This window comes from Panicum hallii, chromosome 3 (assembly GCF_002211085.1).
Source record: "Panicum hallii strain FIL2 chromosome 3, PHallii_v3.1, whole genome shotgun sequence".
In the NCBI taxonomy this organism is placed as follows: Eukaryota; Viridiplantae; Streptophyta; class Magnoliopsida; order Poales; family Poaceae; genus Panicum; species Panicum hallii.
Genome location: NC_038044.1, coordinates 29,269,319 through 29,296,387, shown reverse-complemented (window position 1 = coordinate 29,296,387; position 27,069 = coordinate 29,269,319). Strand labels below are relative to the sequence as shown.

General features: G+C 48.9%; 1 long non-coding RNA gene and 1 pseudogene across 1 annotated transcript; one reads left to right on the top strand and one right to left on the bottom strand.

The window, feature by feature from the left end:
* Nucleotides 1–861: 861 nt before the first annotated feature.
* LOC112885395 lies at nucleotides 862–27,069 on the bottom strand (annotated as a pseudogene).
* Nucleotides 2,777–4,844, top strand: LOC112884299. The gene is made up of 3 exons (XR_003227078.1): nucleotides 2,777–3,816; nucleotides 4,416–4,577; nucleotides 4,703–4,844. It is a non-coding gene; the product is annotated as an uncharacterized LOC112884299 (long non-coding RNA).

Sequence of the window (27,069 nt, the reverse complement as noted above, 5' to 3'; positions counted from 1 at the left end):
ACACATATCTTTTTTCACAAACCCTCTCGAGCTTCACTTAAATCAACCCGCAGTCCGAGGACCCCTCTCAGTATTTTTTGCAAAAACCTCCTCAGATTTTTCTGAAATCAACCCGTCCGTCTTTGGTTATTTCATAGAAAGAACCTTAAATTTCTACAAAATGAACCCGCAAACCACCCATTTCTTCATTAATTTACAAAATAGACCATATTACTCATGAAATGAATCCACGGTCCGTTTTGCTTCACTACTACACAAAAGTAATCTTATTTTTGCATAAAATCAACCAATTCCCCACCTCATGGCACGTTATTCTTCGAAAAGAAACCTCCATATTTTATAGAATCAACCCATAGCAATAAGAGACTATTTAATTCCTAAATTTATAAGAAAACTAATTTTACGTTACAATAATTGGTAAATCAAAATATTTAATTTGTATTACATTTTGGAACATGAATAAGTGAGTAAAGCTATATGGGCTTTAGAAAAATATTGCGCGCAGTCTTGCATCCCAACTAAAAGTAATTTCCCAAAATATTGATATTGCCATGTACTTGAACCAAAACAAAAGTAGCTTCTTCAATGGATCAACAATTTATAGACAACCTACAATAGAGTTCCCATCGACTTCTTCACTGTATGGTTCATCGTTTCATCGTATTTGATAAATAAATCCATTTAAGTATCGATAAATCTATGGGTTAACAAATGCAAGCATGGGTATACAATAAAATTGAAATATTTGTACTACTTATTTGACTTCTAATCTTACTATGTTATATTTCTCAAGTGAAACAAACTCCTGATGGTATATCATTTTATTTCACTAGTCCTACTGCTGTTGCGCTAAAGGCACGTCTACTTTCTAGTAGGAGGGAGGCTCCACCACCGCCGGTTGGGTTGGAATATTTCGCCGTCTCTCCTGGGTGAGTCCGACCGCCCAGAAGGAAGCTGTTCTTGAACAAATTAAAGCCGTTATGTGAGGCATCAAGCTCGTTACGAAATTCAGAAGTTCCCTCGTCTCCTTCTGAACTCTGGGTCTCAGAGTGAGCACCTTCATCCCCTTGGTTGTCAACTGACTCCTCTGCTGCCCAATCAGGATCGGAATATGCTCACGTATCTCAGCATCTATCATTTCAGCAATTGCCGTTACATCTTGGTCTGTTAGGGCGCGATTGGTTCGCTGCCCAAGTCAGCCTGGCTCGCATGCAACATCTAGGTTGAGCGGGGACAGGTTCTATGCATACATGATCTTGTTGTTTGCTTGCTTGAATCCGCAGAAACAGGATCAATGCAGCAGATGTTTGGTTGCCTGGAATCTTGCATGCGCCATCACCTCTCACGTACACCCTCGCGTCCCGCGCGAGACAGGCTGCGGAGAAACGCGTTTCATTTTCGTTTCTCAGGAGCCTGGCTTGCCGGGGCCTTTTGCACGTCAAGATCCAGGCTCAGCTAGGTGTCCAGTCAACCAAACGTTTGCGTTCTGTATCCCACGAGCCAGGTTGAGCTATATACAGCTAACCAAACGCGCCCTTAGATCAGCTGCACGACCATCTCGGTTGCAACACTGATTGACGTGTCAGCTTCAATATCAAATGGGAAGTGGATGTTTTGGGCATGACCTGTGCATTGGGAGGAAAAATGGGTAGAAGAGAAGTGCTGGATTAACAATAAAATGAACTCAACAAGATTTGATCATATATAAAAAACTGTTGAATCGATCAGCAATGCACAGCTTCAAAAATATCGTATTCAAATCCTTCCGTTGACTCTCAACTGTGATACTTCGTCGACCAATTGCAGCATGTGGATCCATGGTGTCATGTGTGTAGTTGTCAGTAGGATGTGAATCTGACATGCTACCTGCATTTCACAAGAAGGCATAAGAAGAGAAGCCTCAAACCAGTGAATCCCTAAATTTTTGTCACGTTTGCCAGGTCATTATACTTCTTCATGACTATACCTGTGCGATCATGGCGGCCCACAGATGATGCTACTCTGTCATATCTGTAACTTGTGCTTGGGTTTGGACTGCCAGCAGTACCTGCCATTTTTATTCTATGATTATATGAGGACCAGAGGAAGTTTACTGAAATCTGCATCTGTAACGTAAGATATCGCAAATTCAGTCACATACCTGATGCACTTGGATGCGTTGGATAGAATATCTTTTCATCACCAACATCTAAGAGAAAAGGATCCATTAATAGTTCTATTGCTGAGAGTCTTTCAGGAGCTTTGGTGATGCACTTCTCTATAAATAATTTCACTTCAGGATCATCAATCTTAGTCAACGAAGCAGGCTTTTCAGCCAGCCATACCATATCAAGAGATTATGAAAGTGAAAATGTATAATGTCACTGAATTGTGCTATGGCAATCGATTCAATGAAGCATATGTTTCCTGGGACGAACAGGGCATGAATGATGATACAATAAATCCGTTACTAGAGCAGACTATAGGCTAGCCTGCTAGTATATGCATACTCTGGTGTGTTCAAGCCACTCAAGAAAAAGAACAGTGGCAAGCAATCCAATTGCTGGCTAACAAACTAGTTTGTGTTTTGTGTTAAAAAAAAGTCACGAACTCTTTGAGAATGATGGCATGCACCAGTATGGCAGTCTCTAAACTCGATTCCTTGACCCAAACCGAGGCTTTCTATAGGGCAATGTCGCTTGTATAATTCTCGACCGTTAGATCTTGCATGGATGGCTAAGATCGTTGAAGGCTTGGGCCATGGCGCCGGCTTCGCGAAACGTCGACCAGCGGCGCTTCTGAATTCTCTTCCGCTGTTCCTCCGGTCCTTCCTCCACCGCTTCTGTCGGGACGCCTTCAGTTCAGGCAGCTACCCCGGTGGAGAGCTGAACGCGGAGCTTGCGGAGAGGCCTCGCCGGAGACCTCCACCCAAATGGGGCTCCTGCCGCGAGGTGGGGAGGTCGGCCTCCACGGCGCGGCGGCGCTTGCATGCCTACCTCGCCGTCGGCCCGGCCCCGAAGACGAGCACGGATCCCGTAGCGCCGGCGACCTCAGCTCATGGGGGCTGCGAATGCGAGTTTGGGAGGTCGGCCTCCACCGCGCGGCAGCGCTTGCTTGCCTCGCTGTCGATCCGGCCCCGGAGACGAGCACGGCTCCCACGGCGGCGGCGGCCTCGACTCACATGGGGCCACGGCTGCAGGGAAGGGAGGTCGGCCTCCACCGCTCGTCAGCGTTTGCCTACCTCAGCACCGGCTTGGCCGCAGAGACAAGCGAGGCTCCCGTGGCGACAGCTGCCGGCGATACGGTGGTCAGCGCGGGGAACAGCAGGGACCGAGCCGCGGCGCTTTATCCCCTCGGCACCATAAGCACACCATCATGGTGCACCCGTCCGCCGCTGGAGTCGATGCACGCCCTGTTTCCCGGTGCAATTTGCCCATGCGACGCGAGCGATGGTGGCCCTGGCGCAACTCTTGGGCGCCGAGCAGCCATCACCTCGATTGTGGGAGGGCTCTCTGTCCACTGCTGTGGCCTCCCATCGTGCTGACCGTGTGCTTCCCAGTGCCCCCAACATGTTTGACGAAATGCACGCCGCATATTGACAAGATATTGTGCATAGAACACCAGCAGAGTGCTACCTGTATTCACTTGTGACATGCTTTTGTCAAGGATGAAAGCAGGGCCCTTCACAGCGGCAAAGCCGGCAACACATGCTCGATCTGCACTTGCAGCTTGCTTGCTTCATATGTGCCTCTTGTCGACTATGGGGGCACAGAACACAACCTCAAGGCCTTCGTCCTGCTCCCAGCATCCATGATGATCAACTTTTCCAACATCCAGGTTACTCCTCCTCTTGCTCCTAACACCTAGCTCTTAAGTTTAGCATATACTGCATATTTACGGAATTAGAATTTGAGATATGCATGATTTATATATTTAGCAATGTTTTCATACTAAGCTTGACAAATAAATATTTTATGTTGTATATATCAACAATCCATTTCAAATCAAGGATCTTTGAAATAGGTCAACAAAGGAAATTTTCACAATTCCACTGTTTCCATTCTGTATATTGAACGCACACATATTAATGATACAAAATATTAGTTAACGGTAGCTCATTTTCTACAAAACAAACAACCATTGATATACCTTTTATCAATAGGTAATATAAATTTACTATCACTTCATCATTGTCCTTTGAACTTCGAACCATTTAGGGGCTGCAATAGCTATACTGTGCTACTAAAACATATAAGTTTTCATACAATTATCATGAAACACTTGATGTCAAGTAGAAGAACGATAAATTTATTGTAAAATATAAATGCATTGCAGCAATATTAATAGAAAATCTTTGGGTTAGAAAGGTTAAGTTCAGTCACTGATGGTTATCCCTGGATATGTATTGATGCTGATTATTTGGTACTTCTTCATAGGCACAACGATACCACTGCACCCATCACCATCATTGGTATCTCAGAGAAACAACATTGGTGCTATTATGCTTGTACTGTCAGCATCTCCAAAATAATTGTTGGAAGCAATAGATATGAATACACAAAGGATAGAGGGTGTTCCTCCACATAATCTGATTGCAAGTAAGATATATTAATGCATAACTCTATTTTGGTATGAAGATATATTAATGCATAACTCTATTTTGATATTTTCTTACCAATCAACGAACAACAATAATAATTCATCTTTACAATTTGTTCCTCAGGTACAAAATAGCGTTTATGTGATGGTACCTATAGCCTTGAGTTTTTTAATGATGTTTGAAAAGAGCAGAAGAGCTGATTGGGAAAGTGCTGAAGTTTTCCACAAACAGTATGATCCAACATTGATTCCACCTCAAATATCAGAATGGATTGGTACTGAATTCACATTTGTTGTATGAATTTTATATAACAAGTGTGTAAAAGCAAAGGAGCCTTCGTTTGAAGTGATTCTTATGAAAGTTAATCTATCTTCAAATTAAACCAGTCCTTTCTCAACCAAAGATGTGAAATAAGGACCATAAGACCTGATCATCTCTATTTGTTCCTCGAACTTCAGCACATATGAGCACAATGATTTCCACGGATAGTAATTAAGATCAAGTATCTGACAACCACCTGACTCTTCTATATATCCCAGCGTCTTAAATATACAATTCACCCTTGCTTCAATTTCAGTACACGCATCGTCACCAGAGAAACATAAATCTCGAGGCTCAAACAAATAACTTGGCCTATTCTAACTCTCTCAAATACAATTCCACCAACACATGGATAAATAGGCTCACGGTATTCACGCTGGTCCAGAAAGGCCCAAGCGCGGCAACGACGCGCGGTGATTCTAGTATGACACTATATGTAGTTTGACAGCAGGTTGAGCACATAACACAACATGGTAGCAGCACACAAGACAACCTCAGAGCTAGATGCTGCGTCCAGGAACTACCATCGATCCATTATAACAGCTCAAGCGGCAGTGGTCACTGATGTGGTATTGTGGTTTCTATGAGCAGTAGTACTAAAGCACAGGCATATTGACCAGCAGTGGCGGAGCTACGTGTAGGCCATACTGGGTCCTGGCCCCCCCTTTTTTCCAGCACAAATTTTACTAATATGGGAGGATTTACCCATAGTTGAGCAATTATACCCGTAGTCCTAATTATACTAGCTCAAATAGTTGAGCAATTGGCCCCCTCTTGCTTACGCGTCACGCTCCGCCACTGTTGACCAGTACACAGCCACCACAGGGATACATTTGAAACTCCTTATGGCTTAAGTGCTATCCATTTCCATTATGGCAGTTCAAGTAAATCATGCTAGAAGTTACTAATGCAATTTCTATGGACTTCTGCGCTTCCAACATAGTACTCACTGATGAATAACCCTGATCGCTCACTTAAAAACTGCAGAGAATTTTCAAAATAAAATTCAAGTTTCGTTCAGATCCCAGTGGCTTATGCTGGCAAGTAATGAACAAACACTGCAGCAACTAAAACGAAAAAAAAAAGAAACCCTCTGTTGAAGCCAACAAGATCTTTTCATCTTGAGCACTAAAATTGTTCTGTGCATAGATGTATTAGTCAGATAGCATACACATTTTTAGAACATTTATCTTGATGCTACACCTTCAAATAATCTTAGTAGATGCACATCTCGCAAATTGCATTAGAAAAATGTACTTTGTTTGTACAGAATGATGTGTGGTTCTCAGTTAACTGTGATAAATAACACGTTATGTCATAAAACATCATTTAGATTTTATCCTAACCATAGAATGTGCATAGAGTCTCATAAAGACAAACTGATTAGAAGAGGTGGGGGGGGGGGGGGGGGGGCGGGGGGATGCAATACAAGGATAAGTAAACTGACATCGGAGATTTTCTTATATATATGTGCTGCATTCGAACATTCACAGTATGGGTATTCAAATGTAACAAGCTCCAGCAAACACATCCCAAATGCCTAAATATCTACAACCTCATTGTATTCCTCATCATAGAGTTCAGGTGCCATGAATTCCGGTGTACCTATGAAGAACAGAGGTTACATGAGAAAATCCAAATGTCTGAATGGGAAAATTGGAATATTTTAATCAAATGAACTCTTACCAATGATACTATGAGCTGAACGTGCATTATCCAGAATAGTCGCTAAACCAAGGTCTCCAATCTTTACCTCACCCTGGTTTCCATTTACAAATATATTATCGCATTTTAAGTCTCTATGGATTACTGGTGGATCGTGGCTGTGTAGGTAGACAAGATGTCACACCCGATTTATAAGAACATAAATCGAGTAATCATATATGCGTCAGGATCAAGTCACGCATATATACAACAGATTATCAAGATATCACAACACATGTCACGAACAAAAGCGTATAAATTATAAAATAAATATCTTTATTACAACTGAATCAAGAATCAGTTCAAGGAATGCGGAAGTGTAAAATAAATACATGAAGAGCAGGGCGCCATAGGGACATTAACTGGGAGACAACGCCTAAAAATCGTCGAGTCCGCTGATGTAGTCCTCCACGTCGCCTGGTACTGAGCAGCAGTCGAAGATGTCCCAAAGGGAACAGAAGAGAGGAAGAGACAAGTGTGAGTACACAACTTGTACTCAACAAGTATAACACGAGTTATGAGGCTCTAGGGTTAGCTGACTCAACTGCATTAGCTTTTAATCTTGGCAAATTTTATTAAAGCTAATTACTACAAGTGGATGAATTACCATAACCCAAATTTCATAAGAAATTAATCAATATTAATTAAGAACTACTGAGAACCATCCAAACCAAAACCACCCGGGGAATCTCCCTAACCAAAGGTTGATAACCCCACTAATCAAAAGGAGGATCTGGACCGCTCATGACTGTGAGCACAGCTGATATATCAGTTTTACACTCTCGAGAGGTTGCACAACTTTACCCACAAGTCGTGAACTACGCTAGTTGTTCATCACACTTCCTTAGGTGAGATGGCTAGCAGGCACACTACGAGACCGTTACAAAGGATCACGTTGGTAAGGTGTAACCGCTAAGATTTCTGGATCAGCAACGATGGGGCCCACCTCCGGGGGTACAAGACACACAACACAGATCAAGCCGGAGGAGCAGGGACCATTGAAGCTTACCACCCCTCTTGCCCACGCAGGTAAGTTACTCCCGAACCAAAATGACCTAATTAGTAAGTCAAGACCGTCCCATTCCAGTCTTGTGGTTGCACGGTTGTCCCAGGTTGTCACTCTATGAACCGGTCCTTATGGAGAGTGGCCAACCAAGCAATAAGCACCGTGCTGGCCCTCTAAACCATGTTTCTATCAAAAACATCTTTTAAGGAGACGTGAGCCACTCAAGCACACAGCACAGAGGGCCACTCTCAGAATTAAGTTGCATAGAACCATTAATCAAATTTAATTAAAAAGGACCATCATATGTAAGAGCGCAGCACCTAGCAAAACTAACCACAATGCAACCCAAGGATATATATATATATATATATATATATAAGGATAAAGGTGGCTAGGAAATCCTTATAGGCATACAGAATTAAAATGCAATATGAAATTGTATTTAAAAGTGATAGGATATTCATGTTATACTTGCCTTCCTCGAAGTTCTCCTGCTGCTGCTCAAAAGCTTCAGAAGATGGTGGCTCCTGGTACTCGTCCAAAGGCTCAGCGTCTGCTCACGATCGCAATGCCAAAACATGGTCCAACACACACACATACATGCAAACAAGGACAAAAGATAAGAAACAGTACAATATTACATAAAAATAGCACACCAAACTATGCTAGAGCTGTTCTACGCGTTACAACGATCGCGTGAGCGCAAGAATCACCTAAAACAGAGCTAAGACGCGAAATCTAGGGGTAAAACAGGGTCCAGGGGCCTTTCTGTAAGAAAACAGAAAGTTCTAAGGGGTTCTGTGCAAAAACCGGGGGTTTACACGTAAAAACTAAAAAGATCTGAGGGCTAACGCGTTAAAACAGCTGGGCTGGACTGCGGGTTCTAATTCTATAAAGATCAGGGGCTTCGGTGCAAGAAAACTGGACTTCGGACCTGAAATTTGGAAAGCTCAAGGGGGTCCGTGCAAGAAACAGGGCTAAACCGCAAATATTATAGAACTGAAGTGGACCGCGGATTTATTCGAGAAAAACTCAGGGGCTCTTTAGAAAGATCGCCAGGCCGAACCGGTATCTCTCACCCAGGACTACTGGATCTTGATCTCACGGCTTAGATCCAAAGGCTCGCAATCTAATCTCGAACGTTGGTTACAGATCGGGCGGCTAGGGTTCCAAGGGACTACGGCCGGCGGCGGGAGTCACCGGAGAAGGAAGGCCCGCGGCGGCGCACGGCTACAACTCACCGGACTTGGCCTATCTTGGCCGTCCGGGCTCGGATGTGGACGACATCAGGCCTGGGAGCTAGGGCTTGGCATGACGAACACATCTGGGCACTTGTGGTGGTGGGTTTGGGCACGGCTAGGGCATATCGACGGCGAGGGCGGCTCGGGGTGGCGGACAATGCCGGCGTGCGCGCGTTCCGGATGCTACGGCTAGCCAAAAGCCACGACAACTAGCGCGTAAGCATCGGGGAGGGAACGTGATGCTCACCAGGGGCTTGTGGTGGCTGGAGCTGCCATGTAGGGTACACGTAGACGATGGCCGGGCGGAGGAAGAACGGCGGCGCTCGCGGACAGGCTGCAGCAGAGGGGCTCGAGCTCCCTTGGACGCGCGGATCGGTCGGGGAACTCCCTGCGGAGGTAACCAGGGGTTAGGGCAGCCCGAGACCGGCCGGCAACGAGGGAATTGGGGCGGCGGCACAGCTCACCGGCGGCGGTTTCTTCGCGAAATCCCGATGATGCAGAGGCTCGGGGCACAAATGCTGGGCTCAGGAAGCCTCCAGGTGGCGAGGTGAGGCGAGCGCGGGGGTTGCCGGGGTCTATGGCACGCCGGAGCAGCGGCCCGACGGCGAGGCAGAGAAGGTAACACGGTGGAGCAAAGGGGGCGGCGGCGCTGGGGCGTCGGTGGTGGCTGCGGGGGTTAGGGTTAGGGTTCAGAGGGGTTTGGGGCTGCTCTTTGTAGGGCGGCGGGGTCACATTGGCGTGCGGGCCTGGGGAGAGAAGCTCGCCGGGGATCTCGGGGAGGAGTTGCGCGCCGGAGAAGAAAGGGGAAGGGGGAAGGAAGGCACTGACAGCTTGGGACCAGCAGCCAGAGAGAGAAAGAAGGGAGCGGGCGCGGTTCAGGCGGGGAAGAGAGGCGCCGACAGGAGGGGCCCGGTTGGCAGAGGGAGAAAGGAAGAGAGGGGTGAGGGCGCTCGGGCTAGGCTGCACTGAGGGAGCTGGGCCTCGGCGGCCCATGCGGGGAAAGGAGGGATGGGAGAGGGAAGAGCTGGGCCGGCGTGGGCGGGCCGCGTGGAGAGAAGAGGGAAGGGAAAAGGGTTGGGTTGGGCTGGCTGGGCTCTCTTTCCTTTCCTTCTTCCTTTCTTTTTCTTTTCCACACTCAAACTTTTCAAACAATTCCATTTGAATTCAAACCCTATACACCCAACACAATTAAAACAATGCGCCAGCATGAATGCACAAGTAAGTTGATCTTATATTAAATTGTGTTAAAAAATTACTTTAAATGCAAGATAAATTAGAGAAAGCTTTAGAAATTTTATTTAAGCCAAAATAAATTCATTAAAATTTGGGAAAATTACCTTAGGGTGTTACAAACTGTCACACCCGATTTATAAGAACATAAATCGAGCAATCATATAGGCGCCAGGATCAAGTCACGCATATATACAACAGATTATCAAGATATCGCAACACATGTTACGAATAAGAGCGTATAAATTATAAATGAATATCTTTATTACAACTGAATCAAGAATCAGTTCAAGGAATGCGGAAGCGTAAAATGAATACATGAAGAGCTGGGCGCCACAGGGACGTCGACTGGGAGACAAACGCCTAGAAGTCATCGAAGCCGCTGACATAGTCCTCCACGTTGCTGGGCACTGAGCAGCGGTCGAAGATATCCGAAATGGAATAGAAAAGTGGAGAGGCAAGTGTGAGTACAAACTAGTACTCAACAAGTATAACACAAACTATGAGGCTCTAGGCTGGCTGACTCAACTGCATTAGCTTTTAGTCTTAGCAAATTTTATTAAAGCTAATTACTACAAGTGGATGAGTTACCATAACCCAAATTGCATAAGAAATTAATCAGTATTATTTAAGAACTACTGAGAACCATCCAACCAAAACCACCCCGGGGAATCTCCCTAATCAAAGGTTGATAACCCCACTAATCAGACGGAGGATCTGGGCCGCTCATGACTGTGAGCACAGCTGATATATCAGTTTTACACTCTCGAGAGGTTGCACAACTTTACCCACAAGTCGTGAGCTACGCTAGTTGTTCATCACACTTCCTTAGGTGAGATGGCTAGCAAGCACACTACGAGACCGTTACAAAGTATCACGTTGGTAAGGTGTAACCGCTAAGGATTCTGGATCAGCGACGATGGGGCCCACCTCCGGGGGTACAAGACACACAGCACAGACCAAGCCGGAGGAGCAGGGACCATTGAAGCTTACCACCCCTCTTGCCCACGCAGGTAAGTTACTCCCGAACCAAAATGACCTAATTAGTAAGTCAAGACCGTCCCATTCCAGTCTTGTGGTTGCGCGGTTGTCCCAGGTTGTCGCTCTATGAACCGGTCCTTATGGAGAGTGGCTAACCAAGCACTAAGTACCGTGCTGGCCCCCCAAACCATGTTTCTAACAAAACATCTTTTAAGGACGCACAAACCACTCAAGCACACAGCACAGAGGGTCGGCTCCAGAATTAAGTTGCATAAGATCATTCGTCGAATTAATTAAAAAGGACCCAGATATGTTATAGCGCAGCAACCTAGCACAACTAACCAAAAATGCAACCCATAGGATATATATAAGGATATAAAGGTGGCTAGGAAGTCCTTATAGGTATACAGTATTAAAATGCAGTATGAAATTGTATTTAAAAGTGATAGGAGGTTCATGTTATACTTGCCTTCCTCGTACTCTCCCGGCTGCTGCTCGAACTGCTCGGAAGATGGCTGCTCCTGGTACTGCTCCGGTGGCTCGACGTCTATTCACGATCGTAACAGCAATACATGGGCCACACATGCACACACATGCAAACAATAGCAAAATATAAGAAATAGTACACCAATATAATAGAACAGCACATAAAACTGGCCTAGAACTATTCTACGCGTTACAACGATCGCGAGGATATAAAGAACACCTAAAACGGAGCTAAAACGCGAAAACTACGCTTAAAACAAGATCCAGGGACCTATCTGCAAGAAAAACAGGACTTACAGGGGTTTCTGTGCGAAAACTGAGGACCTAAACGCAATTAAACCCTAGACTCAGGGTCTAACACGCTAAAACTCACGGCACGGACGGCGGGTCCTAATACTAATAAGATCAGGGGCTTCGGTGCAAGAAGTAGGACTAAACTGCAATTATTATTGCACTTCAGCGGACCGCGGGTTTATTTGAGAAAAACTCAGGGGCTCTTTAGCAAAAAGGAACGGCTGAAGGGGTAACTTTTGTTTGGGGCCATTGGATTTGGATCTGGCGGTCGAGATCTAATCTAACCCGCGAACCGGTACCTTTGACTCTCAGCCGTCAGATCGAGATCCGATGGCTCGGACCCATCCCGATCTGGATCTAATCACGGACGCCCACATCGGATCGAACGGTTCCGAGGGAGTTGGAGGGTCTGACGGCGGCGTTGACTCGCCGGAGCTCGTCTCCGCGGTGGCGCGCGGCTCGGGCTCGCCGGAGCTCGGCGTTCCCGCCGCTCCAGTGGGCCAAACTTCACGACTTCGGGTCGGGGAGCATCGCTGTGGCACGGGGAACTATTCTAGGGTGAACAGAAGCGGCCAAGGGGACTTTAGCGACGGCACGACGACGAAGGGCGGCGGCTCGCCGGTGTGCACGCGACCTGGACGCTACAGACTGCCAAAAGCCACGAGATCCGGCGCAAACGGACCAGGGAAGGGGGGGAAAGCTCACCAAGGGCTCGTGGTGGCCTGAGTTGCAGCGGAGGATGGCCGTCAACGATGGCCGTGCGACGGAGACGGCAGCGCTTGTGGAGGACGGTGGTGCCGAGGATCCTGGAGGCTCCTGTGGAGATGCAGAGGGGGTGAGGGAGATCCTGAGATCACCGGCATCCAAGAATTACACGGCGGACAGAGAGCTCACCGAAGTTGCTCCCGCGCAATTCTGGCGACCGCAGGGAACGAGATTGGAATTGGATCTTCGGAAGTGTTCCTGGGCACGTGGCGACGCTACACCGTGGTTTGGGGAGGCTGCGGTGCTGCGGAGAGGCGACCCGACGGCGAGGCAGAGAGGCGACTCAGCAGAGCAAGGGGGCGGCGGCGCTGGGGATCTCCAGCGGATGCTGCGACTGGGTCTAGGGTTCGAGGGCGCGGTGGTTCCCTTCTTGTAGGGCGGCGACGCTGCCTTGGCGTGCGGGCCCAGGGGAGAGGCTCGCCGGGGATTTCGGACGGCCGGTGTGCAACGGGGAAGGAAGAAAGGGGTAGGAAGACGGGGCGCTGCAGGTGGGGACGGCCGGTCAGAGAGAGAGAGGAGAGGAGAGGGAGGCCGTGTCGGGCTGAAGGACAGGAGAGGAGTTGGGCCGGGCTGGGAGAGAGGGTTTGGGCTGGCCCTTTCTTTTCCCTTCCTTTTCCTATTTCTTTTCTACACTCAAACATTCAAACCATTCCACTTGAATTCAAAATAAATTTGAATTCAAACCCACACAAATAAAACCATGCAGCAGCATGAATGCACAAGCAAGTTGACTTATAATAAATTTTAATTACTTGCATTATGAAATTACTTTAAATGCGAGATAAATTAGGGAAAACTCCGGAAATTTTATTTGAGCCCAAAATAAATTCATTAAAATTTAAATAAATTACCTCAGGGTGTTACACAAACCTACCCCCCTTACAGGAATCTCGTCCCGAGATTCGAATAGGCTAGTTAGCAAAGAGATTGGGATACGTCCTCCTCAGCTCATCTTCTCGCTCCCAAGTAGCCTCATCCTCCGTGTGATGACTCCACTGAACACGGCACATCTTGACCTTCTTGTTTCTGGTAACTCTCTCAGCTGCCTCCAGAATCCTCACCGGATGCTCGGTGTAGGTCAGATCCTCCCGCACATCTAACCCTTCTATCGGTGCTTGCTCTTCCGGCACCCTCAAGCACTTCTTCAGCTGAGACACGTGGAACACATCGTGCACTCCTGAGAGATTGGGAGGCAACTCCAAATGATATGCCACCTCACCTTTCTGTTCCAACACCTTGAACGGACCGATGTATCGAGGGGCTAGCTTCCCTCTCACATTAAACCTGCGGATTCCTCTCATCGGCGAGACCTTCAGGTACACATGATCACCCACTGCAAAGGTCAGATCTCGACGACGAACATCCGCATAACTCTTCTGACGTGTGATGCCCTGAGAATCCACCAAATTAAATCACGCGCTAGAGTGCTTTGTTTAAAAGCCGTTCGTCGTCAAAACCCTAGCCCTAATCCTTTCTGAACGACACCGAACTTGATCGCTGTCCCATCCCGCACCGCTCGGCGGCCGACGACCACGCGCGACCGCTTTTCCGCGATCAGCGCCGGCGCGATTCTTTTCGTCTCACGCAGCGCGCGGAGGACGCACGCGCGTGGCCGACCGACCGCGGTCGCCGCCGCGATCGGCGCCGACGCGACCCCCCTTCCCTTTCTTTTCCCTCTTGCTCTCTCCTTTTTCCTTTCCTTTTCTCTCTCTCCCATTTCTTCTCTCTTCTTTCTTTCCTTTTTTTCCTCTCTTTCTTTTCCCTCTTTTCTCTTTTCCCTCCTCTCTTCTCCTCCCTTCTCTTCTCCCCTCCTCTGCTCCTGAGCGCCGCTCAGCCCGCGCCACCCGCCCCCCCTCCTGCTTGGCTCCCGAGCCACGGCCACCTCTTTCCCCTCGCGCGCACGCACGGCCCACGCACGCACGCGCCCAGCGCGTGCATCACGTGACCGCGCCGTCCGCCGTGCCGCCCGTCGCTCGCCACGCCGGCCGGCCGTGCGCGCTCCGCCCGAGCCACCGTGACATCCGCCGCTAGCACTGCTCGCGCACACGCCCACGCATGTCTCTGCTCCCCGCCTTCCCCGTGCACGCACGCTCTGGCTCGCGTATGCCCGCGCCCATGCGCTCGCGCACACGCCCCCGAGGCTGCACGGCACGCCGCGCCGCCCGCCGTTGGCGCTCTGCCCCGCCGCGCGCGCCGTCACCTCCCGGCCACTGTGGCCGCACAGCTCCCCCCACGTGCGACGCCCCGGCACCTTCGCCACCACACCACGACGGCCGCGAGCGGCCAAGCGCCATTAATGGCCACTCACGGGGCTGCCGGCCGAACCCCCCCTCCACCGCCTTTCCCCGGCCTATAAGTAGGACCTCCGCGCAGCCCCGACCACCATCTCCGCCCTCGCCACCGCGCGCCCCCTCCCCTAGCTCGCAGCGCCGCCGCCGCAAGCACCTCCGCCCGCCGCGCGCTAGCCACCGTGGGCAGGCCGCAGTACGCCACCCCAGCCCGTGGTGAGTGGGGGGATCGATTCCCCTTGACCCCCTCTCCGTTTTGCCCCCATCCCCGGCCGCCACCGTGCCCCAGGCCGCCGGAATCGGCCGGGCGACGGCACCGCCACCCCCTGCTCTGTTCTGTGCGGGGGAGAGGAGGAAGAAAGGGGCTTTTTGCCCAGAGCCCCCTCCCCTTCCCTGTATTTCCCCAAAAACCCCCCTTCCCATGAACACCCCCCTATTCACTCCCTTTTTGCAAAAGAAGCCTCGCTCTTTCTATTAATTCAAATTGAACCCTCCAATACTTAAACCTAGATACACTTGACACCCTTTAGCATGCCCTGAGTATTTCTAGGATTCGCAAAAAGGTCCTTACTCTTTCTGGAGAGTTGCGAATAAGCCCCTGGACCCCTGTTTAGCCCCTGAAACCCCCTTCACCTCGTCATTTTATGCGCCAAACGACCTCCGATCGACATGAAACTTTACCACGCCCTTTCTAGTATAGTTCTAGCCATGCCATTAAGAAACCACCCAAAAATATTACCCCTAACTCCGTAACTAAATTATTTCCGATTCAAGCTCAACGATGAAAGCTTTTAGTTCTTTCGCTTGATTGTGTGTCTGTTTGTTTGCGCCTTAGGACACGGAGTGAACGAGGAAGGTCCCGACTGTGACCAAGCAAACGAAGACCAGTTCTACGATCCCGAGCCCGAGGGACAGTGCTTCGATCAGGACCTCCCGCAAGGGTTTGATGATGGCAAGTTCAATTCCGCCCTTTGATGCATGTTTCTATCCTAGTTTTATAAACACCACCCAGTGGCCTATTTTATAAAATTGCATGGTTTTGCTTGCTGAAAACATGGTAGAATAGCCACCCTTGTTTGTGATAGCCATACCTTGGCCACCTGGTTTTATAAAGAAATGTGTGCGTGTGGGAAGGGATAAAATGTGGTTTTGAAAGATGAGTCAGACGGGATGGATGGCATTTCTGTGTGAATTGCCGTTGGTGTGCTCGTACCTGTGTGGTTGAGCGAGGAAGGGAGATATCCATCTTGTCACCCCTAAGGACTGAGTTGATGTGTCATCTCACCTAGCTTCCTGTCGTGCAAACCACTTGACCGTTGTATGGGCAACGGCTTAGCATAAATCCCGCTAGTTAGTCTGATAGCCATCAGGAGGGCTGAGAGCAACGGGTGATCAAGGAAAAGGGATAAGCTCTGTGTGGCTTATGCCCCGGTTAAACCTCGGAGATAGGTCGAATGACCCCTTGATGGATCCCGATCCCGTGGTGGCTAGTCAGGTCTAGCTAAGTTGGGTAATGGCTTTGTTGGGATCTGCACCGACACTAAGGTGATCGTGCTGTGGTACCCCACCTGTGGGTAAAGTTGCACACCTCTGCAGAGTTAAAATCTATTCGAATAGCCGTGCCCACGGTATTGGGCAAGTTACGGTGTGGTCACATAACTAGTGTTTCTTTCAAGGAATGGTTGGGCTGGTGTGAGTTGGTTGGAAAGTGTCCGGCAGTGGTGGACGGGGAGTCCGGTAGCAGCTTAAAAACTTGGATCCTGTGTGGACCAACGTCATGTGCTTCTTGGTATTTGAAAACTTGTTTTGAAAATGTTTTTAAACGAACCTTTGCATATAACCGAGTTTTCCGCAAATAAACCCTAACCTTATCCTTGGATTGTCCTGTGCATGGATTTCTGTTTATAACCCCCTCCGTGGGTGCGATTGGACTTGCTGAGTACGTTCGTACTCACCCCATTCTTACTTTTACAGTGGAAGATCCAGACTACAACCCCGAAGACGTCGAGTAGGGTTTCGTCCTGCACCCAGTCTTGCCTGTGGTCAGGGCCACAACCGGAGTTCCGCATGGCGCAAGACTCTGATGACTCTCTTTTCGTAGCCAGTGTAGTAGTGTGGGTTTTCGTTGTAATCCTCGTGATAGTGGCGCTCCACTGCCCATTACCGCGAAGAGTTGTACGGTGATGTACCATCTGATGTAATAAAAGTGTTATCAGCCTCCTGGGACTGATAAAGTAACACTTTTAAGTCTTCCCTGATGGGGGGGACGCTTCATGACGAGTCTGCGCGACCCTCAGGTTCTCTCGCACCTGTTGTACCAGCTGTTCGGCCTCCTCAACAATATCCGGACCAATTACCTGCATCTCGCCAATCTGATCCCAATACAGCGGAGTCCTGCACCTCCGACCATACAGAGCCTCGAAAGGGGATTTCTTCAGACTGGCCTGATAACTATTGTTATACGAGAACTCCGCAAACGGCAGGCATCCATCCCAGCTGGTACCATACTGAATAGCACAGGCTCGAAGCATATCCTCCAACACTTGGTTGGTTCTCTCCGTCTGCCCATCTGTCTGAGGATGATAAGCCGTACTGAAGCGTAGCTTCGTATCCAACGAATCATGCAACTGCTCCCAGAACCGTGAAGTGAACTGAGATCCTCGATCAGATATAATCTTCTTCGGAACTCCATGCAGACAAACGATCCTGGAGATGTACAACTCTGCGAGTCTCGCGCCGGAGTAAGTAGTGTTCACCGGAATGAAGTGGGCAACCTTCGTCAACCGGTCCACTACTACCCATATGGAGTTGTACCCTTTCTGAGTATGAGGCAATCCGACGATGAAGTCCATAGTGATCTCCTCCCATTTCCACTCTGGAATCTTCAATGGCTGCAATAGACCTGCTGGCCTCTGATGCTCTGCCTTGACACGCTGACAAGTGTCATAGATAGCCACGTACTCCGCAACAGAACGCTTCATCCCATGCCACCAGAATTGTTCCTTGAGATCATAATACATCTTCATGCTGCTCGGATGAATGGAATATGCCGTATCATGAGCCTCGCTCAAGATCAGCTTCCTGAGATCCGCTACATCTGGCACACATATCCGACCCTTGTACCACAAGGTACCCTGATCATCCTCTCTGAAATGAGGTGCCTTGCCAATCTTGAGCAGTTCACGGATCTCCTGCAGCTTCTTATCTTCTTTCTGATGCTGCCTGATCTCTGCCTCTAGAGTGGGTTCTGCCTCGAATGCTGCACTCGAGATATGATGCAAGAAACCCAGACTCAGCTGCTCAAACTCCTCACATAACTCCTGAGGCATCTGAAAAGCCGCGGCCATGTTAACATAGCTCTTCCTGCTCAGAGCATCTGCTACAACATTAGCCTTGCCCGGATGATAGTGAATCTCCAGGTCATAATCCTTGACCAACTCTAGCCATCTTCTCTGCCGCATGTTCAGCTCATTCTGAGTGAAAATATACTTGAGGCTCTTGTGATCGGTGTAGATATCGCACCTCTGCCCAAACAAGTAATGCCTCCATATCTTCAGAGCATGCACAACTGCGGCTAACTCCAGATCATGGGTGGGATAATTCAGCTCGTGCCGGCGCAACTGCCGCGAGGCATAAGCGATAACTCTGCCATCCTGCATCAGGACACAACCAAGACCATCCCTCGAAGCATCACAATACACTGTGAACCTCTTGCTCTGGTCTGGCAGAGTAAGGACTGGCACCGTAGTCAACCTCTTCTTCAGCTCCTCGAAGGCATTCTGATGCTCATCAGTCCAAGAGAAATCCACACCCTTCTCTAGCAAGGAAGTCAAAGGCTTCGCAGTCTTGGAGAAATTGTTCACCTTTCCGGGGTCCACAGCAATACCTCCCTTGGAGATCACATGACCGAGGAATGGGACCTCATCAATCCAGAATTCGCACTTGCTGAGCTTGGCATACAGCTTGTGCTCTCTGAGTCTCTGCAACACAAGCCTCAGATGCTTCTCATGCTCTGCTTCTGACTTGGAATATATCAGGATATCATCAATGAATATCACCACAAAGGTGTCCAGGTAATCCATGAAAACCTTGTTCATCAGATGCATGAAGAAAGCCGGAGCATTGGTCAAGCCAAAGGACATGACCGTATACTCGTATAGCCCATACTTGCAGGTGAATGCCATCTTCTGGATATCCTCAGGACGAATCTTCAGCTGGTGATAACCCGAACGCAGATCAATCTTCGAAAATACACAAGCACCCTGAAGCTGATCGAAGAGATCCTCAATACGAGGCAATGGATGCTTATTCTTGATGGTGACTGCGTTCAGATCCCGATAATCGACGCACATTCTCTTCGCGCCATCCTTCTTCTCTACGAGCAATACAGGAAAAGCCCAAGGAGAGAAACTGCGACGGATATAGCCCTTGGCTAGCAACTCGTCGACAGTCTTCTTAACTTCCTCATGCTCGACAGGTGCCATACGATAGGGCCGCTTAGCAATAGGAGCTGTGCCAGGCAAGAGATCAATAGAAAACTCAATGTCGCGATCAGGCGGCATACCTGGCAAGTCATCCGAAAAGACATCCGGGAATTTAGACACCACGCGAATACCATCTGTGGGTCTAGCCTCCATCTGACAAAGAATTCCAGAAGGCTCCGAAGCACTGACTGTGACCTCCTGTCCATCTGGCGCCGACAAGTGGACAGTCCTCTGAGCACAATCAATCTTGACACCCCATCTAACAAGGGTCTCCATTCCCAAGATCACATCGATCCCCTTGGTGTCTAGCACCATCAGGTTAGCACTGAACTCTACCCCCCTTATGATAACACTGACTTTGGGACAGAAGATATGAGACCTCAACTGCCCTCCCAATGAAGATACTAACATGCCCCTCTTTAATGTGCTAGTATGAATGCCATGATGCTCAACAAAAGCTCGGGTAATGAAAGAATGCGTAGCACCAGTATCAAAAAGCACTGTAGCAGGGTGAGTGTTGACCATGAACGTACCAATAACCATGTTGGGAGCCTCGGCTGCTGACTCGGCCGTCACGTGGTTCACCCTGCCCTGAGCTGGGGCCTTGGGCTGTGCTGCACGCCCCTGGTGTCCTGACTGTGCCTTCCGGGGACAGACGTTGGCGTAGTGCCCCGGCTCGCCACAGTGATAGCACGCCCGTGGGAATGCTGGAGCCTGCTGCCCGGCAGGAGGAGTAGGCACTCCCTGCCGCGGAGCTGGTGGAGCCGGTGGAGCAGAGCGTGCCGGAGGCGCTGGAAGCCTCTGGCCCGGTCCCGCCTGCTGCTGCTGCTGAGGACGAGGCGGGTACTGCTGCTAGCGCTGCTGGTACTGCTGGACCTGCCTCTGGTGTTGCTGCTGCTGCTGCGGGTACTGGTACCGAGGCCGGGTGTTGCTACCCGACGTAGCAGGAGCCATCTTCCTCTTCTTGTCCTCAATCTCCCGGCGCTTACGCTCGGTGTTGAGGGCAGCATCAACCAGTTGGTTGAAGTTGTCGAAGCGGTGGTTCATGAGCGCGTACTCCAGGTGGTCATCCAGTCCCTCCCTGAAGCGCTCCTGCTTATCGCCATCATGGGCGACCTCAGCGGGGGCGTAGCGAGCGAGCTGGAGGAAGCGGTCACGGTACTCAGTCACCGTCATAACTTCCTGAAATGATAATCACCGGAAAGGAGATGGAAATTTACTCAGCATTTCTTACAACAAGGGTGGGTTTGAGCTCAAAAAGAAATTGCGGAAAGATTTTTTCTCGAATTTTACCTGCTTAAGCGCAAGGAACTCCTTGTGCTTCATCTTCATCACTCCAGCAGGGATGTGATGGTGCCTAAACCGCTCCCGGAACTGGACCCAAGTGAGAGTGTCGCGGTCCCGAGCTGGGTAGGACTCCCACCAATCGAGAGCTGAGCCTCGCAGCTGTCCTGGACTCGCTCCCTGTCGTCGCACTGAGCGACATCCAACTGGCGCTCCACCGAACGAAGCCAGTCGTCAGCCTGGAGCGGGTCAGCCGCATGAGCGAACGTCGGCGGGTGACCCCTCACAAAATCCGCGCGCCTGTCGCGGGGCTGCTGCGGTGGAGGAGGTGGCGGCTGAGCGTGGATCTGCTGCAGCGTCTGAACGGTGTTGTTCAGGGTCGCCATCATCTGCATCTGGAGCTGGAAGAACTGCTCCGGAGTCAGAGGTGGAGGCATCGGCAGCGGCTGGTCAGTGCTCTGGTTGTTCTGTCCCTGCTGGCCAGAACCGGTGCCGGTGCTCCTGGTGTTCACCATCTGTTTGCAGCATAGCGAAATTTATGAGAAGAAGATATTGTGCAGCTGCGGAAATGAAACTTCGACAGGATACGGCAGAGAGAAAAGAGTATAGGTTTTACCCCCAATGATCTAACTCAATTTTTATTATCTTGTTCAAGTCAGTGTTAGGGTCGATTTGCATGAACAAGTGTAACTACCAGACTATGCAATCAACCAAAAATCCAAATCAAACATTTGCACAATAACAAACATTCAATATTCAAAACTTAGTCGAGTTTATCACTCCACTCGACTAAACAAACAGGCGTTCTAGCGTACTTTTGCAAAGGCATCCTAGAGTTATGAGGACAGTCAGAAAATCGCAGGCCACGTCTACTGAAATTATCAGACTAATTCTTGGAAAATGTAGAGAGGATTAGCAAAATCGAGGTTTAGAACTCAAGGAATCGAAGCAGAATCGAAAGTTTGGGCTTTGCGGAAACAAGGCAGCGAAAGGAAGTCCGTAAAATCGACCATTTCTATCTAGGCTTCGTCCTACAGTCAACACGGCTCTGATACCAATCTGTCACACCCGATTTATAAGAACATAAATCGAGCAATCATATATGCGCCAGGATCAAGTCACGCATATATACAACAGATTATCAAGATATCACAACACATGTCACGAACAAAAGCGTATAAATTATAAAATGAATATCTTTATTACAACTAAATCAAGAATCAGTTCAAAGAATGCAGAAGCGTAAAATAAATACATGAAGAGCAGGGCGCCACAGGGACGTCAACTGGGAGACAACGCCTAGAAATCGTCGAGTCCGCTGATGTAGTCCTCCACGTCGCCTGGTACTGAGCAGCAGTCGAAGATGTCCCAAAGAGAACAGAAGAGAGGAAGAGGCAAGTGTGAGTAAACAACTTGTACTCAACAAGTATAACACGAGTTATGAGGCTCTAGGGTTAGCTGACTCAACTGCATTAGCTTTTAATCTTGGTAAATTTTATTAAAGCTAATTACTACAAGTGGATGAATTACCATAACCCAAATTTCATAAGAAATTAATCAATATTAATTAAGAACTACCGAGAACCATCCAAACCAAAACCACCCGGGGAATCTCCCTAACCAAAGGTTGATAACCCCACTAATCAAAAGGAGGATCTGGGCCGCTCATGACTGTGAGCACAGCTGATATATCAGTTTTACACTCTCGAGAGGTTGCACAACTTTACCCACAAGTCGTGAGCTACGCTAGTTGTTCATCACACTTCCTTAGGTGAGATGGCTAGCAGACACACTACGAGACCGTTACAAAGGATCACGTTGGTAAGGTGTAACCGCTAAGGTTTCTGGATCAGCAACGATGGGGCCCACCTCCGGGGGTACAAGACACACAGCACAGACCAAGCCGGAGGAGCAGGGACCATTGAAGCTTACCACCCCTCTTGCCCACGCAGGTAAGTTACTCCCGAACCAAAATGACCTAATTAGTAAGTCAAGACCGTCCCATTCCAGTCTTGTGGTTGCGCGGTTGTCCCAGGTTGTCGCTCTATGAACCGGTCCTTATGGAGAGTGGCCAACCAAGTACTAAGCACCGTGCTGGCCCCCTAAACCATGTTTCTATCAAAAACATCTTTTAAGGAGACGTGAGCCACTCAAGCATACAGCACAGAGGGCCACTCTCAGAATTAAGTTGCATAGAACCATTAATCAAATTTAATTAAAAAGGACCATCATATGTAAGAGCGCAGCACCTAGCAAAACTAACCACAATGCAACCCAAGGATATATATATATATAAGGATAAAGGTGGCTAGGAAATCCTTATAGGCATACAGAATTAAAATGCAATTTGAAATTGTATTTAAAAGTGATAGGATATTCATGTTATACTTGCCTTCCTCGAAGTTCTCCTGCTGCTGCTCAAAAGCTTCAAAAGATGTGGCTCCTGGTACTCGTCCAAAGGCTCAGCGTCTACTCACGATCGCAATGCCAAAACATGGTCCAACACACACACATACATGCAAACAAGGACAAAAGATAAGAAACAGTACAACATTACATAAAAACAGCACACCAAACTATGCTAGAGCTGTTCTACGCGTTACAACGATCGCGTGAGCGCAAGAATCACCTAAAACAGAGCTAAGACGCGAAATCTAGGGGTAAAACAGGGTCCAGGGGCCTTTCTGTAAGAAAACAGAAAGTTCTAAGGGGTTCTGTGCAAAAACTGGGGGTTTACACGTAAAAACTAAAAAGATCTGAGGGCTAACGCCTTAAAATAGTTGGGCTGGACTGCGGGTTCTAATTCTATAAAGATCAGGTGCTTCGGTGCAAGAAAACTGGACTTCGGACCTGAAATTTGGAAAGCTCAAGGGGGTCCGTGCAAGAAACAGGGCTAAACCGCAAATATTATAGAACTGAAGTGGACCGCGGGTTTATTCGAGAAAAACTCAGGGGCTCTTTAGAAAGATCGCCAGGCCGAACCGGTATCTCTCACCCAGGACTACTGGATCTTGATCTCACGGCTTAGATCCAAAGGCTCGCAATCTAATCTCGAACGTTGGTTACAGATCGGGCGGCTAGGGTTCCAAGGGACTACGGCCGGTGGCGGGAGTCACCGGAGAAGGAAGGCCCGCGGCGGCGCACAGCTACAACTCACCGGACTTGGCCTATCTTGGCCGTCCGGGCTCGGATTTGGACGACATCAGGCCTGGGAGCTAGGGCTTGGCACGACGAACACATCTGGGCACTTGTGGTGGTGGGTTTGGGCACAGCTAGGGCATATCGACGGCGAGGGCGGCTCGGGGTGGCGGACAATGCCGGCGTGCGCGCGTTCCGGATGCTACGGCCAGCCAAAAGCCACGACAACTAGCGCGTAAGCATCAGGGAGGGAACGTGATGCTCACCAGGGGCTTGTGGTTGCCGGAGCTGCCGTGTAGGGTACACGTCGACGATGGCCGGGCGGAGGAAGTATGGCGGCGCTCGCGGACAGGCTGCAGCAGAGGGGCTCGAGGTCCCTTGGACGCGCGGATCGGTCGGGGAACTCCCTGCGGAGGTAACCAGGGGTTAGGGCAGCCCGATACCGGCCGGCAACGAGGGAATTGGGGCGGCGGCACATCTCACCGGCGGCGGTTTCTTCGCGAAATCCCGATGATGCAGAGGCTCGGGGCACAAATGCTGGGCTCAGGAAGCCTCCAGGTGGCGAGGTGAGGCGAGCGCGGGGGTTGCCGGGGTCTATGGCACGCCGGAGCAGCGGCCTGACGGCGAGGCAGAGAGGGTAACACGGCGGAGCAAAGGGGGCGGCGGCGCTGGGGCGTCGGTGGTGGCTGCGGGGGTTAGGGTTAGGGTTCAGAGGGGTTTGGGGCTGCTCTTTGTAGGGCGGCGGGGTCACATTGGCGTGCGGGCCCGGGGAGAGAAGCTCGCCGGGGATCTCGGGGAGGAGTTGCGCGCCGGAGAAGAAAGGGGAAGGGGGAAGGAAGGCACTGACAGCTTGGGACCAGCAGCCAGAGAGAGAAAGAAGGGAGCGGGCGCGGTTCAGGTGGGGAAGAGAGGCGCCGACAGGAGGGGCCCGGTTGGCAGAGGGAGAAAGGAAGAGAGGGGTGAGGGCGCTCGGGCTGGGCTGCACTGAGGGAGCTGGGCCTCGGCGGCCCATGCGGGGAAAGGAGGGAAGGGAGAGGGAAGAGCTGGGCCAGCGTGGGCGGGCCGCGTGGAGAGAAGAGGGAAGGGAAAAGGGTTGGGTTGGGCTGGCTGGGCTCTCTTTCCTTTCCTTCTTCCTTTCTTTTTCTTTTCCACACTCAAACTTTTCAAACAATTCCATTTGAATTCAAAACCTATACACCCAACACAATTAAAACAATGCGGCAGCATGAATGCACAAGCAAGTTGATCTTATATTAAATTGTGTTATAAAATTACTTTAAATGCAAGATAAATTAGAGAAAGCTCTAGAAATTTTATTTAAGCCAAAATAAATTCATTAAAATTTGGAAAAATTATCTTAGGGTGTTACACAAGACCACTCAAGATTTGTCTTAACCATTTCTTTAAAGCTCTAATGTCTACCTTCTTGTGCTTAATGCGGTACCTAATAAAAGAACGTGATAGATATAAGGCTCGACAAGGAAGGTCATTGCATTTTGAGAGACCGAACATGCATATAGTTCCAATTTGGTTCATATCAATGCTGTTTACTTTTAGGATTGGTGCAAATTAAACATGACATCTTATCATGCTTCGTGACAAGTGACAGTAACAATGGCAACCTAGATGGTTTCAGTTAATGTAGGATGTGCAAAATATCTGAAGGACAACAATTACAATCAAAGAGGCACAAGAGAACGTACTGGCGCAATGTCCCTGATGTGAAAACCTCTGTGATGAGATTTATATTGTTGTTTTTCCTATCAAGCCATGAATTGTAGAACTTTATTATGTTTTTATGCTTGAGGGTGTTGAGCAACGGCACTTCTGATCTTAACCTCTCCAAATCATCGTTATTTCAAAGTAAATCGCCCACTTTGATCTGGTTCCATGCAACTTCTAGCCCTTGATCAAAAGCTTTGTATCTATGCCAATAAAATCTAAATCAAGGATCCCAGGTGCACATATATGATTAGAGTAGATAACAGTACCATTTAGCAAATATAAGTCACACAAGTACAGATGCTTTGATTTTTCATCACGTACGGTCAACAAAAAGAATTTTTCAAGGGAAATGCACAAGACTTGTCCTTGATGCTACCATAAATAAAAAACAATAGCACTGGTCTCTTTAAAATGTATGGAAAACAGAGTTCTGTTACAAGCATCTAAACACTAGTACTCAAAGTGAGCAATGCATCGAATACATAAGATTACTGTGGCACAAACATAGTTAATTCCAAGTCATTCCAATCGCTATCATATCGAAGATATATGTATTCTGCACATAGAAAGTAAAAAAGAACTATAAATGTACACTAAAATGACACATCTATTCTTACATGCATATGACATGCTAGTGCAAATGACGGTAACGCACAGCATAATGGCTATTCTCCTATTTCACGAGACAAAAAGATAAAAAAAGGCTAAATAATCACTGCAATCGTGCATGTCTTAAATCATTGCCCGGAAGCTAAATGTCAACTTGATGAGTCTTGGACCACAGGTACAAAATGAAATGGAGAACTGAAACGAAGATAATGCACCAAGCAAATCAGAGCAGAGCACTGCCAGTCGCGTATTGAAATGAAAGGAGGTCAAAATTTGCACATAAATGCAACACAAGACAGACAGACAGAGTATCCTACGCCCCAAGAGACCACACATAGAGGCGGCATCTGGGCTGCCACTCCGGGCGATGAGCGCATCGGAAAGCATTGAACCCAAATGGCGCACGCCATCGCCATGCAAAGCGCCGCGAACCTAAGAAGATTCCCACGGCATAATTAAACATGGGATCTTTAATCGATAGCTCCAAGTCAAACGACCCCCCGGCCGACTCCAAATCGGAATCAGACGACGTCCAAGGCTGCAGAATGAAAATGAAAGGATACACCGTCGTCTTGAAGGCGCCCTTGCCAAGAACCTCCGTGTACTGCAAGAGGGCGGAATGCGTCAGCGCTGGGGCGGGCCGAGGGATCAGAGGCGGAATCGAGCAGAGGCGGGGAGGGGAAGGGAGAGAAGGGCCGAGGGATCAAGAGAAGGCATTACCCGCCCGTAGCGGCCGGTGGGATCGATTCTTCTTATATATATCATGGCGTCTTGTTAAAATATTTGGCGACTCTTCATACAAGGAAAAAAACTCCCTACATGTATTAAAAATATTGTAGGGGGTGAGAAGAAAGAGCGACATGGTGTGAAGGAATCATATACAAAAACAGGAGTGCAAGCGGCATCTTGTTCAGGCATCTCCTTGTCTCTTCGT